Here is a 21967-nt window from a genome sequence, read left to right on the forward strand (position 1 = left end):
GTAACTTCACTTATTACATATATACTCCTGGAGTAGCCAATATCTGAAATTCATTTCACAGCTATAAATCTATCTAATTTTTATCGTTACTGTAATTCATTTCTAGTGTATTTTGATTTCTGTGTTACTGCAACTTGCAGTTAACATTAAAGCACTTGAGTTTCTTAATTTAATTCAATGCATTGTGGTGCTTCATTGAGTAATCATTCCAATTAGAAAAACAATAGCTATTTCAAGAAGAGGAGTGCTGAAAGGTAAGGGGGAGGGGGTTTTTTCCCTGGGTATTAGAACGTACATTTCAGTGAGATTCCTGCTGTGAGACAGGCAGCGCAGTGTTATTACACTGAGAGATTATGTATCCTGGTCATGTGAAAATAGTAAAGAATCACAGTAAGAGTCATTTTCTTCCCATAACAAACAAGAAATTTTATTAGAATAAGAAAAACAGTAATGATCGAAAACTTCTCTCTCTCTCTCTCTCTCTCCTTCACTATAGAGTTCTGGTCTTCTTGCCTTCCTACAAGTTAAGAAGAAGCAGAACTCACTCACACACCTCAGAAATTCCAACTTTGGGGTAAACATATTTTCCTCCAGTTTTATATTCTGTACTTATGCACGTTTTGAGGTTGGACAAAACATACAATGTGCACTAGGGATCTTTCTGTATCTCTTGATATTTGGACTCCCAAAGGCCAAGGAACCAAATGAGCTGCAAGCGCTGCTAGTCCTTTGAAGTTCCATAAGATGCCTGGGTTGTGCACGCTGTAACAATTCCCCTTCTTAACTAGTGAAGCCATATTTCTTGCTGCATGCTTCCTAGACTGCTGACTCTTCTCACCATGTGTGAGGGAAGAGGGAGTGAAACAATGAAGTTAGTGCTTGGACTAAGGAAGAAGGCAGCTGAGACAGGCTCCTGTTGTCAGAAGGGACAAGAATTGCCTCTGATTAAATAAAATACCATCTGCTAGCTTCCTCCTAAATTCTATCCCTTGCCTCAGCTGAGTGAAATTTCAAGTTGGCAAAGTTCATCAAAATGCAGAATGCCACCAACATCCAAATCTTGGGAATTATGTTTGAGGGACTTGTCCCTTGGCATAGGAGACCACCATTGGTCATATGAGAGAGATTATGAAAGATAGTCAGGAGAGATTAGTGAATTGGAATGGAATAAATCTGAATTCACTAAAATATTGTGCTTTCAAAAATTGGACTCAAAATGTTGGGTATATGTTTGCTTGGGAGAGTATATTGTGGTTAAACCTTCTGATACACTACATGTACTTTAAAAAGAAAACTACAATACCAGTTTCACTATAGTTAAACGTCAAGTATTTTGTATTGAAAAATTATTCTGTATAGGTTCTTATGATGCAACACATCACTGTGGTATCTGTCAAAATCATGTCACTGTTTTTATAGCATAGTTCACATACACACAATATTAATGAACACAGGCATTCAAAAGGAATGTCTCTGTGTATGTCTAATGTGCACAGATGGATATATAGTTTACTTCTGAAGCATGGGATGCTGGCAACTAGTAGGGGCAGTATATTAGATATGTCATGACTGGTCCTATGTTTCTGTGTAAATACAAATGTTAAATCCATGAATACGACTATGAATGTCAGAAACCATGCACGGGTAACTTGAACATTTCTCACTATTCCATTCTGTGCAGGACTATCATGGAAACTCTAACTTACCTCAGTGTTTTCAGGAGAACATTTTCATGATTATGATCAAAGATGTTTGGAATTGAGAAATCCAATGTGGCCAGCTCTACCAGAAATAGCTGTTATGGCATCATTAATTAGAGCACACCTCCAGTGCTGCTGACTGCTTTGTTATAGACAGAAAATTCTTGGTTGTACAGTCAATAGTGAACCCCTTATGTTTTTAGAGATCAGTGTGGAACATTTCCAAAATTGCAGTCATTCATTCCTCTAATTTACACCATAGAGGACGTGGCTGACCATGTTGGCATTGAGGATAACTACAATTATACACTGAGTGAATTACTTTCTCTCTCCCCTTCTGAGAACATCTGCAGATGACTCACCTAGCAGTTTGGTTGAACTGGGAGAGAATTCAATAAAGAGAGAGAAAGTTAAAGATGTTGCAGAGATTGCATTTAATCTCCTCTCCTCGTCTTTTTTTGTTTCTTATCCTTTATGAAGGAATGCTTAATGCTCATGAGACATCTTTGGATCATCTCCAGACAATCATTTTCTTTAATTCTTGTTATAGTCTGACACTTTCAGAGTAACTGCACCTGTATTTCCCTTTCTGTCATCCCTCGATGGCACCCATTTAAAGGTTTCTTGCTCCCAGCCACTGCCTCTCCTGGGCTGATACCTGCATCTCACTCTCTTCTGACTGGGTTTTAACAGCTTCACGGTGTATTGCCAGCAGTTATAAGTTACTACACAACTGTATCTAAGCAAGCACATTTATTTTTAAGGTAGACACCTTACAGAGAAAGCATATAAAAACACTAAAAGAACCTACGTACATCCTGAAGAACTTACCAGAGGTAACCTCCGGTTCCAACCTAGGGCTCTGGTAAGTGTCAGTCCCTCCAAGCCCACAACTGATTTTTCCCTTAGTTACAAGTTCATATCAGTCTTTAGATCAGGAACCAGAATGTCAATTTAAACACAGACTATTTATTCCAAAGTCCTTTCTTTGTCTATTGGGCTTTGGAGAATCCAGTTTGAACCAAAATATGTAGCCAGGAGGTGGTACTACCTGTTCCTGAGCTCTATTTCACCTTCGCTAGCCAGTCTTTTCCTCTGCCTAGTTCTTGTAGTCAAATGCTTTCATTGACCATTTTCCTCACCCAGCAGTCTCCTCTCCAAGTTCTCCAGTCCAGCTTGCATCTGCAAGTCTTGGCTTTTCCCTTCAACCTTCTTTTACCTTTGCTCCATCATCTGCTGGAACCCACTTCAAAACTTAACCATAGCTGCCATCTGCATCCCCAAGACTCAGACCTTCTCTTCCATCAGCTCTATCATACACTATAGGATAAATTAAGAAATTTAAAAATTAAATAAATGGAACAAAAATCTATTAATATAACACCAAACTTACAAGCTTGGTCTCCTCTCATTCTTCCACTGTACAGCATAAAACACACTTGTAATCAAGTAAATGCTGAAGCTTTAAAGGTTTTATTTTGTACTTAGATACTATGCTGAAATATAAATAGGCAAGTAGGTAGATCATAGATAATAGAGGAAACACCTCAGAAACAAACATTTGGGCTACAATTTCCCTTGCTTGGTCTTTTCCTAAAGCTGATGATTAATTGATTGATAGATATAAATTCTCAGACAAATCCCTTCAGCTGTTTATAATTAAGAGTGTGAAAAATGATGGGTTTCCTTGTTTCAATATTTTAGTCACACATTTCAGACAGGGCTACAACAAAAAATGACTAAAATGGGAAACTCTTGAGAAATGCATACTGATCATGAACATTAGAATATTTCCTTAAAACTACAAGTACACACACATACATAGCCACAGCTGTGCTGCACAAACCTGCATGGCTAACAAAGGGATAGTTACAGCAACTGACAGAGAACACCAAAAGGCATTCCGTTCTTGGGTGTCACATGATCCTTCCCTGTATGTGCCTTACTTTGTATGCTCGATGAGTAGTTGGGGCATGGCCTTGGCTTGCTGTTCTGCTTCTTACAACATAGTTATTTGTGAACTACCCAGAATGCAAGGCTGACCATGACCCGTGCCGTGTTTTAAAGTTATTAAAAGTTGCATAGTGTTTGTTTGCTAACACTCTTTACAAAACCCAGCTTTCTTTCTAGTCTAATAAGGGCCAGAAGGCACAGTGCACCATGGATGCTGAGCCCAGCATCACTGCAGTGCACCTGCCTGGCAGAGTTCTCACACAGCATGGAGCTTTCCACATACCATGCAGAAGCATAACAGCTCCCTTCCCTTGTGGGCATGCTGGTGTATACACATGTGTACAGTGAAGAAACTGTTCATGTCTGAAGGGTAGGAGGGTGTGACCAAGCTCTGTGTCCTTAACCATGATCCAATTGTCACTATTGTGGCTTGCAGCAACCATTTTGCTGAGTCTTTCATTATTCCTGCTCCATCCCTGGAGTTCTGCTTGAATGCAGAATGCAGAAACACAGATAAAAGGAATGGAAGCTTTTAACTGGAACCAGCAGCACACCCTGTTTACTATCCCCTGCTGCTGCTCAGTTTATTCTCTTCTGGGGCCTCTTGAAAAAGTTAGGGAAGCATCACAGAATGGAGGTCAGCACTGTAAGCATAAACAAGAGAAGTGAGTCATGGGGGAGGGATTTCAAGGAGAAGGAAATGAAAGAAGATTAATTTCCTTTCCCTATTTAAAGTGTCAGATGGGTCGTTTTTATGAGGGACCCTATGTAAGCAAGAGAATTCAGTTAGAGCTCCTCTAAGAAAAGCATATACTGAGCAACTCCTACAGTATTTTAGTCCTAACTCATCTCTATTATCACAGCTAAGGTCCAAATGCACATAAGTGCCTGTTTCTATTACACTATATATTGTAGAAATAATGGTACCAATCAAAGCTTCTTTCCCTAACTGGTGTTGTCATTATATCAGATAACTATCAGAAGGAGCAGAAGTTATTTGTTTTGCATAGTGTAGGCTGTTAATGTCTTTTGCTTGTCAAATGTTGCCAAACTACAGATAGGGCTGCCACCACTTATTATTAATTTACTCCTCAGCAAAACAAAGGTACAGGGTGTACTAAATGTAAAGCTAAAGTGACCAAGTTCTTTAATCAACTAAAATAAATATATCATTGTCACTTTGAAATCAGTGTTCTGTAGCATTGTTTCTAGGTATTAGTTGGAGGTTAAAGGTGAAAAGGAAAGAGAGCTCATTGACTTTCCTTGTGTATATATCTTTACTGATTTTAACCTTGAATGTAAAAGGTCAAGCATAAAATTATTTCCTCAGAGCAGCTGTCTTCAGAGGTTTGAATTAACATAAATGAAGAGCACCACAGGAAAAAAAAAGTTCACTTTACATTTAATTGGATTAAGATAAATCGCCTCCATATTGTGAGGGTGAGTTTACACCATAGTAGAAAATGCTCGGGATTAATTTATGGGTCCCTCTCTGGTTTTTGACTAATAACATATTGATTATGTCGGTAAGATATGCAGAGTGTTTGTCAGAAAAGGAGACACTCTGGAACTGAAAATTGCTAGCGTATCTGACATGATCAAAGCTAGATTAATATTATTAAAGAGCTGTAAGTGAATTGCAGCATACCTTGGAAGCATAGAATTTCATGTCACATGTCTTGGTGCAGACATCATAACCAGTTGTAATACCCAACACAAGGTTGAGTGACTGATTTGTGTAGTTTTGGGGGGTGAGGTTCCCCCTGTTTTGTGTGTGTTCCAGCAAACATATTGAACTCCCACAGTTTAATCCCTGCAGAGCCTGCAGGTGGTATTGTCCTTGCATTGAGGAGTTATTAAATTCTTAAGGTCACGTAAAAAAAAGGTTCCATTAAATTGAGTTAATAAAAACATTGGGCAAAGGTTTGCAAAGAGTGTAGATGTCAAAGCTTTGGGAATTGGAGTGTCTCTTATGATATCAAGCTAAAAGAATAATTTAAAATCCATCACAATATGAAGATGTTTAAATGCAGCTTGTGTGATGTTTTGGCTTGGATGGCTAGAGGCACTTGTTTTGCTGAAGAGAAGGTCCTTTTTAGCATTCATTTTTTCATTAGGAATGGTTTCTGGCACTTCTTGTTGACAAAAATCTTTCAATTTTTACTTCCTGCAAAGCTATACTTCCTTCCTTTGCTCACTCTCTCTCTCTCTTGCTACCCCCACATATATGCAGAGAGAGAAATGTAGATTAGATATATAGATCCATTTGTGATCTGTTGTTAACCCCTATTTTTTATTTGGAAAGGACAGTTGAAACTGTTGGTTTTTTCAGTTGTACCTGCATATATTGAATGTTCTTATTTGGTGCAGCTGATTTTAATTCCTCAGCATGAATGAGATTCAATGCCCACTGAAATCAGTGGAAAGTTTCCCACTTTCTTTAATGGGCTCTGGAGCAGGCCCCAGATGACAAAATCTAGTTGTAAACAGCTCTTATCTTCTGTTTATCCGTATTAGAACTTCAGGTTTTTGAATAGGTTTAAATATTATAGTCAGTAATATTTGCACTAAATTAAAAAGCGTTAGAATGAAATCCTGGCCACACTGAAGTCAGTCGCAACTGCCATGGACTTCAATAGGATTAGGATTTCACCCTCAAACTTTGTGTCCAACAACAAAAAACACTGAGATATTTTGTGACAGTTTTGCAATGAAGAATCAATGTTATTTTGAACACAAGAAACAATATGATGAAAGATAAGATTGATGTGAAAGTTTGGTTGGTATATTCCTAGGGCTCTGCTAATGGAATAAAATTGAATTGCTTTATCTTAATATCATTCATTTAGAACTAGTCTTTCCAAGTGTTGTAGTTTTGGGGGACAACAGATCTGATGAATTGTACATTTAATTATATATACAAAGCAGGTCTGCTTTTTGTAGTAGTTTAGGAAGTTACATAGACCTAATCTGATTGGTCAGTTATTTTACCTGATGAATATTCTGAGTTTACATATACTTGTATGTATTAATTATGTTAGAATGTTTCATATTAAAACATGTTAAATATATGACAGAATTATTTTAAATGTTCTTTTGAAATACCTCAAATTAATTTTAAAGTTTATATAGATTTGCATATACTTCTCTGTTTGCGATCCCATTTTATTATGAAATATAAAATTAATAGATATCATACTATAAGCAAGTGAACCTACATTGTTCTTTATTGATAAACAAGTTGCAATATGCAAACATCCAGAATAACAACATATCTGTGGAAACATGGTATTGTTTAAGTAAAAGAACATTAAGGACTAAGTCATTCAGCATATTAAATACTGAAAATCTACTTATACAAAAATTAAATCATCTAAAAACTGTCATACTGACTATGAAGTCTTCTTAAATGTTGAATACATCCCAAGCAGCCAACCTTGATCTGGTAATCCCAATGGATACTAATTCTGAATTTCCCTATATTTTCTTATGCATTTCTTAAAGCATAATTTTTCATCTGGTGTCTGCTTTTTCATGGAAGTGTGTCAGTTTAGCTCTTGTCCTTAGATATAACCTCGTATTAACTCAGTCGGCTTCAGACTGCAATACATTTTGACATTCTTCTCACATTTTCAGCCACAAGTGCATATATCTTAGAAACCTCTACAAGTTAATAAATTCTTCTGCTGGATTCAGAAAGCAAAAGTAGCAATTATTAAAGGGAACATATGGCAGGTGCCTTAAAGCTCCAGGGTGACACTAAAGCATATGACTTCAGCTCATTTTAAGTATTTTCTAGGATCTTCTTAATTGCTCTAGTAATTAAAATTCACCACAAATTGTGAAAATGCCAAATAGTTAAATAATATGGAGCTAATATATGCTTTAGAATACTGAATTTAATAGAAAGGTGAATTGTGAGATGATATTTTTTTAAAATTCGGGGGGAAAATTATAATCCATCTGTCTAGTTTATTTTTTTAATTTCATATTTTATTTTGTTATCCTTTGTCACACTGTCTTCTGGTTAAGCAATTGCACGTTGGTATGGTAAAATATAATGATGATATTATGTAAAGTAGCCACTACAGATCATAGGTGATGGAAGCACTAGAAATGAATGTATGAATGGGATGGAGAGAAGGGTCTGATCATTGGAGCAATGCCTATGACAGCTACTCTTCATATTAATGGGAATTACACCCACCGAGCTCAAGGACCTGATCCAAAGCCCAGTCAAAAGATTCTTGATGACTGAAATGTGCTTTGGAGCAAGCCTTTATAGAATTAGGCCCTCATCCTACAAACGCTTATGCCCATGAATAACTTTAAAACTTATGAGTGGCTCCATTGATGTTAAGAGTGTGACTGTGTTTGCAGGATCATGGCCTTTGAATGGCATACAGAAATACAACAGTGTTGAAATTTGAACTCTGAGATCATAAGAGGCAGAAAGCTATTTTTTATATGAAATTGGATTGTTAAATGGAAGCATCTATTTGTTTAGTGGTATTGGAGGTTAGATCATACCCTTGAGAAAACAGAGTTATTTTAAAAATATAATCTGAAATGCATGGCAGCATAGCCATTGCAAATTGGCTTTCAACAGGAGGTTTAGTTATTATGTGTTTAATCAATCCTAGCTGTAAGGAAATTAAGAACGTAGTGTAAACAGACGAAAAATGCAGTTCTTTCTTTAAGGCAAAAATAGAGAATTACAAATAACTAAGCATCTAAGAGATTTACCAAGAAGTTTCCTGGGGATAAAACTGTCTGTGAACAATATTTTATTACATTCAAAAAACTATGTTAACAGGATGTTAATGTTGGAATGTCAAGCACTGAAAATTAAGTAAACCCAGAATTAAGGCTGTCTCTGAAATTCTGCAGCTGGCTCATGCTGGGCACTCGGAAAATGAGGAACATACAGTTAGTGACCACTTTGAAAACACTGGTTTTGGTACTTGCCGAGCATTATACAAGAACTCTGTGGCAGATGCAGGGATAGAATCCAGTTCTCCGAGGAACCATTGGACTTCCTTAACCAGGAGACCATCCCTTCTCTTCCTGCACTTCTCACCTCATTCACTACAGCCCTTCCAACTTCTGCCAGAAAAGAGGAAGGAATTATACAGACAACAGACTTATTTACTGCGAAACCCTGAATCAGTCCCAAAGCACCATCCATTCTATGCAACAAATGAGGCAAGCGTCTTGAGAATAGAATATTCTCAAACAACTAAAGACTGTTTCAGAACGCATATAAACAAGGGGGCCAAACTAAGGTTGCACAGGCAACTTTAATTCTGGCATTTCCTAACTTTTGAGTGCTTGGCTTTGCAACCTTAATGTTCCTTTAACATAGTGGGTTTTTCATGTAATTTCCTTGTTTTGTTTTTTAGCAAACTGAACACAAAACAAAACAAAAATTCCACCATGTGGAATCATGTTGACCATCCCACCAGCACCACCACCCAGTTAAGGTCATCATATGGTTCAGACCTATATTTTCCACAGCTCAGGACTCTGTCACTTGAACTAATGGAAAAAGATTTCTATTAAAAATGTGGCGGGGAGGAAACTGAGAAAATTGTTTTTGTGTAGCTCTTCCTGCTTTATAGTTATAGGGTTACTGTAATTCCATATCCTTCTGTGAGATATTTATCAAATTTTTCATTTTAGAAACTGAGCTAGTTATTATAGTCAGAGGAGAATTCTAAGGTGAAGATGAGTAAAATGTTAATTTTTAATTATGTTCTGGAACTCCCACTAATGGAGCCTTCCTCCCAACTTACCCAAGTAAAACATCTGTCCTCTATCTAGTTTAGCAGCTGGATTAGATGTAGCACACTTACAGCTGTGCTTATCTGCTATACATATTTGATTATGGGGCTGCTATCCAACAAGTTTGCTGGGGTTGTTTATTCACAGCTATTGAATAAAGGGAAAAGGCAGGTTGTCCATACCCAAGGGCATATCCAACTTCCTATTCTTTTTGTTAACATGGAGCAGTAGTCAGACAATTGGCTATGAACAAATGCCAATCTTACTCAAGATATCTGCTTCTTCTGCGTATTTGAATCATAGCTGCTTACTATACTGACAAATCAAGTGTTCGTTATTTCAACACTAGTAAAACTATTGCAAAGTGAGCTGGATTCTGTTCTGCTTGGTGCTGTGTTACCAAAATATTAAGATGGGCTCCCTGAAATATTTTCTGCACATTCTCTGAAAAAAATGTTCCTTAAAAACAATCACTCCAATGCTCATTCTCCTGACATACTCTATACTCTTTCCCTAGCGAGTTCACCCACCCCTCTAGCTCTTCCTCGCTGCAGCAGTGGGGGTGGCAGGCAGGTTGTCCTGGATGCTCTCAGTGTGGGGTGGGTCCCTTTTAGTGACCACATAAAGAATTGGTCTCCTTTAGCTCTTGAGATGAACTAGTCCCTCCTGACTGCTGGGGAACTCTGTTACCTCTTGGGAGAGGGCTTGTGTCTTCCTTAGCTGGCACAGGGGCTTGTGGTAGAAAGTTGGAGTTGGAGGTAATATGGCTTCCACCCAGAACCAACTCTTCAAACACCAGGCTAGGGCTGGACAGACAGACACTGGCAGGGAAAGTGATGGCCTGCAGCTACAGTGGCTGACCCTCTTACAGAGCAGCAGCAATCTAGCTCCACCTGTTCAGGAGAGGTGCTTGACTACATGGTACAATCACCAATGTACTCCTCCTAGTGCAGGTTGAGGATGAAATAAGGAATTCTTCTTCATTGGGAAGGAGCAGCCTGCACAGTCCCAGTCTCATAGAGGACTGAATTTTTTTAAAAAGCTGATATAGCTTTAGCATTTTTGGGTAGCCATACGGACAATTTTTTTCTCTCACCCTTCCTCTTATAAGTGAGTTTGCCTCATCACTTACACTTGTAATGACATAGGAGGCAGAAAAATCTCAGGTTGAGTTTTCAGTCTGATCAGTTAGAAATTCTTCTTTTAACTTGTAAACGAAATATATTTCGTCCAAAAGTCATTGGGAGGGAATGAAAACAGAATCCCACAAAGCCAGCTCTCTGGCTAGAATTGCCCTTTAATTTCTCCTCGTTCTTTCTCCTTCTGTTTTATGGCTGCTCATTTAAAAGAAAAACATAAAAAGGTTATACTTTAAAACACCTGTCCCTCTATGTTGTCGCTTTTGTAGTGTAATGAATGCAGTTTGAAGGGCGGGGCGGGGGAATGTGGAGGAGTGCAGGTTGAAATGTTGAGAGAGATCTCAGTTAATGCCCTTTTCTGCATTTACAATGTCCCATTAGATAGTCACCAAACTCAGTTTTCTTACAAATACTAGAAACACTCCAAAAACCCATCATCTGCAAAAAGCCATGTCTGTAGTGTTGAGTTCATGATAAAGCACTGCAAATTTACTTTATGCACAGTTTTACAGAGCATAGGTAACTGCCCTGAGGAACTTGCAGTCTAAGGTCTAAGCTTTTTGGAGCAGGAAGTGTCTGCTATCTAACAAAATACTGCCTCATTCTTGGTTACTCCTTAGGCACTACTGTAATAAAACTGATTATTAATAATAATTACAAAGCCTTTATCCTGAAAGACTTACAGCTGTACTTAGTTTTATGCATGTGAGGAGTCCTATTGAAATCAATGGGGCTATTTACAGTGTATAAAGCTAAGCATTTGCATAAGTCTTTACAGGATCAGGGCTCAAATGAGAAAAAAGCAAATACAAGAGAAGTGTTTTGGAGAGAGAGGGACTGAGGATTATTAATGGTACAGAAAGGGAGGAAGATTTTGTGGGAAGGTGAATTTGAAGAAAAGATTTTAAATAGTGAGAAGGCCCATGGCTAATAACATGGAAGTGCACCAAGGAGCAGAGGGCAGTAGAATGACAAACAAGAAATAGGCTGAGAAAGAGACAAATGAAAGAGTAAAGTGAGAGGATTAGAAATTGGATCAGAAGCAGGAGATGTAGTACTAGGGAAAATAAGTGTAGGATGTAGGTGGGACAAAATTGTGTAGGACCTTGTAAAGGAGTACGAAGGGGCTTGGATTTTATGTGGTAAGAGTGTGAAGCTAGTCAAGGAATCAAGGATGGAGCCATAGAACGGGAGCATTTTTTTTTTCATTTCAGCAGCCTAGAAGAATCCTATGCTTCTAAATGGTGAAGTTCATAAAGGCTGAAGGCCCCTCCCCCGCCCAATATAGTCACCTTAAACACATTCCTTCATTGCAAGTTTTTTAGGCACATTCAGATTCGTGATGAAGACTGAGCCAAGTTGGCAAACAGCAAACAGCTTGCAGGGTTTGAGAGGCTTAATCATATGAGTTTTCAGCTCTGGCCAACAGTTCTCTGCAATTAAAATTTAGAAAATAACAAGTGAGTATCATTCAGAGTCAATGGGTGAGTATGCCATGAAGAAATACTGAAGACTGAGGGAAATGTTCTACTTACAGTTTGGCTGAATATAACTTTATATTCTGAAAGCTTTTTATTTTCCTTTTTATTGTTATTTTTGTTGTTGCTGTGAAGGAATAAGGAATGGTTTCAGAAACAATTTGAAACTAATATTGGTTATATATAATTTGACATTAAAACAGGGACTAATATCACATACTAGGAAAAGAAAGGCATTGTGAAAATTGAAGCTCCAATGATTAAAAAATAAGATTGAACGGCCATACCATATAATAAGTAAAATTGCTGTCCTGCATGCTTTCTGTTTCAGAGGCAGTGGCAATTTAAGCCACAATTGCATCTTGATAGGGAATGACAAATGGCAAGTCTTTCCTCATCAGTAGAGAGTCTGAGAAAACTGGCTTAGAAAAGAAAAGTCTTTTACCAGAACGCTGTCTCAGATCAACAGGGTAAATATAGATTAAAACCTATGAGGACACTTTTAAAGCAAGGAGTAACATATAGTTGCATTGCCTCAGGAGCTGGGCACCGACCACAGTGAGACTCAGAAAGCGGAAGTCAGTTGTACTTGTCCACGTATTTGGAAGTTGAAACCAAGGCTCCATCTACTCCAAGCTTTTGCCTTCTTACTCCCTACCTATCTGCTCCAGGGATAGTAGCTCAGCAGTGTGAGTGGGTATCCAGTGAGTGGAAATAAGAGGCTCAATGGCATAAACATATATGTTACAATGCTGGTGTCTCTAGGCAGTTGGTAACTCTGACTATCACTATAACCTTCTCTTAGGGATTTTAAAGAGAGAGAATCAATAAGGTGCTGAGCTGTGATGTCTCCATTGTTATCATTATGCAGAGTCTTCAGCAGCCAGCCAAAATAGTCATCTTTTGGTCTCCAGCTTGTACAATGCAAACAGATTTAGCCATTCTAAAATTTTTAACCAGTTGTAGGATGAAAGTCGCCTGTGAGTTTCCTTCAGATGGAGGAACTCTCCTCATATCACCACACAGCATAAGTCCAGTGATCAGAGGTAATGCTCTTAATTCAGCAAGGTCCTTCCACACATAGGCTTCATCTGGAACAAGCAAATAGTCCTATTGAAATAAGTGGGACCAATCATGTGCTTAAACTTACACTCATGTATGAGTTCCTTCCTGAATCAGGACCAACATATAAATGTTTCCAGAACTTATCCTTCATGTCAGTTTAAATTAAATTTTAAGCACTTATCCTTGAGCTTCTGTAAGGATTCCATTTTATCTGCAATAACTGTCAGTGGTGCTAATGCACCAACCACTCATAGTATCTACTTAGCAGAAGTTGTTAAGTATTTTAGGTGAGACTGGTAGTGCTCTCTGCTATTAAAGTTGCCTGACATTTTCCATTATAAAAGTCTGTTTTTAGTTGCCTATAAAACTTTAGTGTTTGGGCTGAAATTTTACATGACAGGTGTCTACCTTCGGCTGAACTTTTCTGGAAAATTTCAACCAAAGCTGATCAGATATTTCCAAAAAGAAGACATGGGGAAAATATATATCAGGGGTCGGCAACCTTTCAGAAGTGGTGTGCCGAGTCTTCATTTATTCACTCTAATTTAAGATTTTGCATGCCAATAATACATTTTAACGTTTTTAGATGGTCTCTTTCTCTGTCTATAATATATAACTAAACTATTGTTGTATGTAAAGTAAATAAGGTTTTAAAAATGTTTAAGAAGCTTCATTTAAAGTTAAATTAAAATGCAGAGCCGCCAGGACCCGTACAGTGTGAGTGCCACTGAAAATCAGCTCGCATGTCGCCTTTGGCATGTGTGCAATAGATTGCCTACCCATGATATATATTATTGCCCATGTTAAAAAAATTCCACCAATATGATCAAAAACTTGAAATTTATGAGGGGGGTGTCCTTTGTGTTGAGGCTTTTCCCCTCCCTAGGAAAATCTGCCAAAATTTGACTAAGTTATAAACCTTTGAAAAATTGCAGATTGCACCAGCTCAGTAGAGACGTATTTGCTTTTAGCAGCTAAAATCTCTGACGATTCCATTCTCACATCGACATTCTTGAGCCCCCAAAGTTCCTAGCACTGACCAGATTGCACATGCACTATGCCTACAGTGATGGAACATTCTCCCTCTCTCTAGGACTACAGGGGGGGAGGTGGACTTTCCCTGTAATGGCTGCTCTGGGAGCAGGGAGACTGACTCTGTGTACTCTCAGTGCCCCTGCTCACACTCACTCTGCCTGAGGGAGGAAGTCATCTATTTTGAATGTAGTGGGATCAAAAGCTAATCCAGGGAGTGGGAAGGGAGTAGATTGGGACAAAGAAACTAGTGAGACTATGACTGGGGTTGGGCAGAGAAATTGGAACTGGTTGGGAAAGGAGACTTGAATGTGAGGCAGGTTTGAGAAGGGGAGGCTGGGAATGGGAGCCAGTGATGGAAACAAGACTGGACACCGGCTGGCTGGAGATGGAGACACTGAGGTTGGATGAGGAGCTTGTGGGTACAGGAGGGAACTGGTAATGGCTGGGAAAGGAGACTAGGTCAAGAAGCCTTTGAAGTGGAGACTGGGACTGGGTAGGAAAGGTACTTAGAACTAGTAAAAGGAGCCAGGGGTGGGGAAGAGCTAGGAGAGGTACACATTGCCAGAGACAAGACAGAAGTCTTGAGTCTCATCTATCCTTGGCAGACATCAGTGAAACCCACTGGCAAATTGATGTCCCATCTTCCTCCAGTACTGGTTCACATGTAAGATGACAACTTCCTACTGTCAGTTACTCAAGTGGTAGAGATCTGCACAGTAGATCTGAAGGTTTCAACCCTGCTGATGGACCATGTGAGTATCAGTATGTTGTCATGTGATGGAATTTCTGATTTGTTCAGTTTATTTTTTTAATGAAATAATTTCTCGAGAATTATTAACAAACAAAGACACTATGTTAAAATAACATTATTAAAGTTCTAAAGTCAAGCACTCAAAAGTTACAAAATGTCAGATTTAGAGTTGCCTGTGAAACTTTAAATTGGCCCTCTGTGTCTATACATTATGATGCAGTCTTCAATTATATGATCACATACATTTTTTTTCAACAGGACCCCTGCATTATTCAGTGCACAGGATAGACCTGCTCTGGAGATGAATCAAGGTTGTATAGTGAAGGAAGCTGTTATCTTTAGCACTCCTGCTTCATTTGTTGCAGAAGATAGAAAGTGTGTAGTGAATGAAGCAAGGCTGTTGCAAGAAAGGAAAAGATGATGGTCTCATTGGTAAGATAATTGAAATGCTTTGTTTTGATTTCAACTTTTAAAAAATGTTTGTATATAATATATATAATTTAAAAAAAATTAAAACAAAGTAATTTCAAAACAAAAAATCTAAACATCTGATTCTGAAAATGTTAAAACTTTTTCCAGTTTTTTTCTAAAACAAAATTCTGGCAAAACTGACCCGATTTTGTGAAGTATTTTGATTTCAGTGGAACACCATGGAATATGGTTAGGTCAAAGTTTCTCCAACTAGCTCTAATAGATATTGCTCACCTTTTCCCTTGAAGTGTATGTATTTTATGTTCCCTGGAGCTTTTTTTCATGTAGTTCTATTTTGTTCTGTTTTAACATATTCCAGGACACATGGCTGCTTGCCTTCCAATTCGTTCAGATAAGGTGATGTTATCATTAGCTTTTACTTACTGGTTGCTTGCGTATTTGCATTTCAGTGAAGGAAGGATTGATATCAGAACAAAGGTGTATGGTAGATAAGATGACTATAAATTGTGTAGTTTTAACATTTCTTTTATGCTATTATTTTATTAATATTAGTTCCTAAAAGCTCCAGTGAGGAGTCAAGTTTCCACTGTGCTCAGCTCCAAAGACTTTAGAATTGATACATGGGATGAGACTCAACAGATGGATAAAACAAATACATGGGAGATAAGGTAAACATAACCTCACTCAATTATTAACACTATTTACATTCATATTTGTGGAGCTCTCTGTCTTACAATATATTGGTGACTTCACTTGATATTAAACCTCCATTAAATGGAAAATAAAAATACAAATCCTTTTGTCAGACAATATCTGGAAAACCATTTGGCTAAATGTCAAAAATACCTCAAACTCTCTATCTCTGTCTTCAAGGTTCCTTCAGAATAAGATTTTCAGTCAATTCTAATGGTCCCCAGAGAGCTTAGAGCCCTGCTGAGGACAGTAAATGCTGGAGGTGTCATCAGCAGGCAGTGAGTCTGTCACATATACTTTACTCATGTCCCGACCTGCAAAATGTCTAATCTGACACGTCTCTCGGCAGTCCTGAATATCCAGACTTCTCCCTCTCCCAATTCTGCTTGCTGGGCCTGCCAGAAGTTGCTATAACATACAGCGTGTCAGTGAAATGACTCCTTACTGTGGTGATGCGAATGATTCTTAGAAGATGGCATTTTGGCATCTGTCTAATATATTTCAAATGCAATCTGACCTAACAAACTGGGCACATATTTTTGTGTGGAAGAAATATGAAGTAAGTGGGGTCATATAGATTTGTTAAAGGAGTAGGTTTACTCTATCTTTTCAGTTTTAGTATTCCAACTTGGGCTCATAACCTGCTAGTTTTCTTTGACTTTGTACACGGTGCACTCTTTTCCACTCTCAGGGCCCTTTATACACTGTTCCATATGCCTGAAATGCACTCCCAACCCCTTCCGTTATACCTATATCCTCTTGTCCTCCAAGTCTCTCCTCAAAACACACCCATTCCTAAAGGGTGATAAAGCTTAATCCCCTCCAGAATGAGGTGGTAACTAACCAAGCAGCTGAAAGTTATAAACACAGCACAACACAGACACATGCAATCTCTGGAAAAATTATGGAAATAACAAGATACAGTCCAAATTTCACCACCCACTCATTGCATCCCATTTCTTCTGTTTGTCTGCATATTTTCTATTTAGAAACACTTGTTGCAAAAGACCTTGTCTTCATACCACTCTGTAAAGTGCTTAGCTCATTGTTGCCACAAATAATAAATAATTGGTTTTTGATACCTTCAACTAATCAACATCTTATCATACTTTCCATAGCACATTGTTCATGCTCAATAAAGTATCTACTGTTGCAAAAAAAGCAAACATGATTCTGGGATGCATTAACAGGTGTGTTGTAAACAAGACATGAGAAATCATTCTTCCGCTTTACTCTGCGCTAGTTAGGCCTCAACTGGAGTATTGTGTCCAGTTCTGGGTACCTCATTTCAAGAAAGATGTGGAGAAATTGGAGGGGGTCCAGAGAAGAGCAACAAGAATGATTAAAGGTTTTGAGAACATGACCTATGAAGGAAGGCTGAAGGAATTGGGTTTGTTTAGTTTGGAAAAGAGAAGACTGAGAGGGGACATGATAGCAGTTTTCAGGTATCTAAAAGGGTGTCATCAGGAGGAGGGAGAAAACTTGTTCACCTTAGCCTCCAATGATAGAACAAGAAGCAATGGGCTTAAACTGCAGCAAGGGAGATTTAGATTGGACATTAGGAAAAAGTTCCTAACTGTCAGGGTAGTTAAACACTGGAATAGATTGCCTAGGGAAGTTGTGGAATCTCCATCTCTGGAGATATTTAAGAGTAGGTTAGATAAATGTCTATTAGGGATGGTCTAGACAGTATTTGGTCCTGCCATGAGGGCAGGGGACTGGACTTGATGACCTCTCGAGGTCCCTTCCAGTCCTAGAGTCTATGAGTCTATGCTTTCTGAACATAGTGCTGGTATATCATGTATTAACTCCATTCCTTCCTGATCATTTAAAAAAATGAGTAATGGGGAGCTAGTGGTTAGGGAAAATTGGTGAGTGGGATTTGGGTAGCTTGGCAGCTGTGTGTATGTATTTTATGTTCCCTGGAATGAAATGGAGAAAGAGTAGAGTAGAAGAGGCAGGTGCCAAGCAGTAAGCTACTAAGGGAAGGGATCAAACTTGTTGGTAGGGCACCTACACAACTACATGGAGTTGCCATGCAAGGGGCAGCAACAGCAGAGCTAGCTCAGGAAAGATTGTTCTACAAAGAAAGTTGCACTGCTGCAAGGTAGCTGCAACCTTTTGATCAAAGATGTATCCAATGAACCCCTTTAATAATATGTCAGAATTATTATCCATCCCTTATAATTAATAAGGGATGGATAATAATGGTGATGATGAATCCATGTACTCTGGGTTTTTTGAAGACCAAAGCATAGTTATTTGTATCTGATAGATATTGAATCTCCATACTGATTATCATGGAGCCAGACAGCTGGGGAAAGAAGAGAGTGTCTAGGACACTGGGGAGTTTTGGTGTGAGAGTGCTGGACTGCAGGAGAGAGCAACTTGAAGCCTTAGCAGAGACCTGGAGTGAGGTCTGGTAGCTACAATATGAAAAAGGAGGAGAGGGAAGGAATTGAACCTTATTTAGAATCATAATGTGTGATCACCATTTTAAGCACACATTATTTATTTACTGTAAAGTTAGGAAACTGATTTGTTTGAATATATATGTGGCAGTACAGGGTACAAATCAGTTCAGACTCAGGGACTCCCCATACACTAAAAATTATTCCTGTGTATTTGAATGTAATGTGTATCTTTATATTTGTGCCTTTCTTCAAGGATCTCAAAGGGCTTTACCACCATTCATTAAATAAGTTAGATCAACAGAACCACTGGCAAGTAGGTAACCATTATTATGCAAAAAGATTAAAACACGTTTTTCAAACTTGGGTACCTAAAATCAGGCATTTAAATAAGTGCCCCGATTTTTCTGAGCAACTCTGAAATCAAGTTACTTTTATTTAGGTGCCTAAATTTGGACATTCGGGTTTGAAAATTTTGGTCTAAGTCACTTGGCTCCTATCACATAAGATCATAAGAATGGCCATACTGGGTCATACTAATGGTTCATCTAGCCCAATATCCTGTCTTCCAACAGTGGCCAGTGCCAGATGCCTCAGAGGTAATGAAAAGAACAGGGCATTTATTGAGTGATCCACCCTCTATTGTCGAGTCCCAGCGTCTAGCAGTCAGAAGTACAGGGACACCCAGAGCATAGGGTTCCATCCCTGACTGTCTAGGCTTATCTTCCATCATACTGTGGCCAAATCAAAATTAGAATCCAGGACTCCTGACTCCCAGTCACTTGCTTTACCTGCTAGAAGTAAATGTATTAGCCTTAGTGTTATTGGAATTTTTTAAATTAAAAAAACAAACAAAAATAAAATAAAGGAGTTGGTTTCAGCAGATATTAAAGATCATTTTGTCTCTGCAGTGGTAGCTTGGTAATCTTCAGAGACTAGTGATATTTCTCTCCCCAGAAATAAACTAAAATGCTTCAGCTTTGTGGTTCTTAGATTGGTTTTACAAAGTGTAAAATTGATCTGTATGTTAACCAAGGACATCCACTTCCTAAGACAGGTGATTAATTAATGCAGCTTTTGATTCCAGATTTAATAATATTTTATTTTGCCTATCAACCCCATTGTAAAATCCCAGAAGCCCTTTACTGAAACTGGAATGAGACAGAGTTAGCAGGTGTTATTAAGAGAACATGTCTGTTGCCTTTGCAAAATGCCAGAAGTTGATTGCAGACCAACTGGGGAAGACCTATGAGATCCTTCCAGTATACACAAAAGGAATGAACCTATAATTAAATTACAGTTAAACACAGATGGTTATTTTACAGCAGGTGCTCAACTTTGAAAGTGTATCTCTGGACTATTTTTGTTCCAACATGGTGTTCAGTCCCTGTTGGGTTTGTGGCAGCATTTTATGGTTAGATCGAAATATTCCTTTATATCAATTTTGGTCTTTTTGCCAGAAGATAAAGCTACAGTACTGATCTCTTGTATGTTTTAAAGAAAAGCTAGAGAAATAATTGTGAAGCATAGATTAAACATACCTTTAGGTTTTTTTTAAAAGGAAAAAAAAGTATCACTTGATCATAGTAAAGGACATCTGCATACTATTCACAGGATTTAAAGGACTGTTATGTACAATTAAACCTAGTTTTTAAAATGTTTCATTATCCAAGGTGAAATAAATATTATGCAAATTTTACAGTAAATATATCCTTTTTATTTGAATGCTGAAAAATACCTCAGTGGAACATTATAGCATTAGAAGGTCAGCGTGTTAACTTCTATTTGCATTTTTTATACAAAGTATGAGCCTGACTCTTCAAGGGCTAAATAGCTTTCATCTTCCACTCAAGTGCGTGCTTTGTACCACTTAGTGCCTTTTAGGATCATTCCCTAAAACCTCTCACTGAGAAAAATAATAATAATTTGAAAAATAACTATCTTTAAAACTGAATTTGCTTTTAAATTTAGAAGACTTAATTGTATTTAAATCCATCCAGTAGAAAATAGCCATGTCCTTCCATCCATGCAATGCATTCTGATGGTGGCTGTAACTTGGTAATAGTCAAAAGAGTCAGGTTTCCAAGCTTATGAGTCTATTTTTCATTATAGAGTTTAATCTGTGATTTATATTTCCTATTACACATCAGAAAGGTTGGTGTTTTGCTGGGAGATCACTTCAGTGGTTTTTGTTTGGTTAGTAGCTTTGGCAGTAGCATGCAAGGGGGATTTGACTTGCACTGGCATGCCATGTAAATAAATCAATAATGCAGAGCAAGATTTTGTAGAATAGCTTTGGGATCAAGTTATATAAATGAGCTGCCCATAGGTAGGTTCTGCAGCCCTAGGGCTGGAATAATCCTATGAGGAGTCCCAAAGTTGAGAAGAATCTTGCTTCCTTTTCAGGTTTAAGTGTCATCTAAACAAAAATGACCTGATGTCTGTTGAGGCGGGCAAGCTGTACATATCCCCACTTGATAGGGGTTCTTGCTACTGGATCCTCAAATCCATCCAAGCGATCATCCAAGCACTTGATTAAGGGAAGGTGCTGAGAAGGATTTTCTAACAGTTGCCCTTCTCTTCTCTCTTGCTGAGCTGAGCAATGCAGCTGTCAGTCAGGATGATAAACAGCTTCTGAATATTTGGTTTGTGGTTGACAGAAAGTCAGTCTTACATGGAACAGCCTGTCCCTCTCTTAGGGAACAAACAGAGAACCTTCTACATGAACAGTTGTGCATCATGAAGAATAGTGTCCTATTCAATTTTAATGTAATAATATATTGAACTTACACTGTGCTCCTCATCCTTCGCCTCCGCTCCTTCTCTCCATCTTTAGTGACCTCAGCCCTACCCTAGTCTCCCACCCTCCCTTTACCGCTCATCTATTCTCCTTTCTCACTTCTTTGCCATGTAGGAACATTACTCTCTTATTAACTAACTGCCACACCCTCTCTTTCAGATCTTCCTCTCAGCTCTGCTGCTTCTTGTTTCCTCTCCTTGCTTCTGGCAACATCTTTTTCAGTCCTGGCCCACCATATACCGACACTTCTTTTACTCCCACTGCTTCCTCTGCCTGCAATATTCTCCATGATTTGGTATGCCATTCAACCATGTTCTCTTCCTTCATGCCCTTCCTTGAGACTCACTACTTTTATTATAACAGTTGTATTACAGTAGTACAGCCAAGTTGAGGCCATATTACAGTGGGCACTATAGAGAGACAAGATGGGTGGGATAATCTCTTTTATTGGACCAGCTTTTATTGGTGAGACAGACAAGCTTTCGAGCTATGCAATACAGCTGCAATAACAGTAGGCACTATACACACATGTAATAAAACACAGTCCTTGTCCTGAAGAGTCTTACATACTTTTAGATAATGTTTCCGTGCTGACTAAAAAACCCATCTTACTTTTAAAATAAAAAAGGAACTAATATGATGTACATCTAATAGAAGCACATTCCAGTTTTCCACTGTTACAGTCCTAATCCTCTGTATCTGACCATTACATATCCTGGTTCATGT

Source organism: Gopherus flavomarginatus, chromosome 7 (assembly GCF_025201925.1).
Source record: "Gopherus flavomarginatus isolate rGopFla2 chromosome 7, rGopFla2.mat.asm, whole genome shotgun sequence".
Classification (NCBI taxonomy): Eukaryota; Metazoa; Chordata; order Testudines; family Testudinidae; genus Gopherus; species Gopherus flavomarginatus.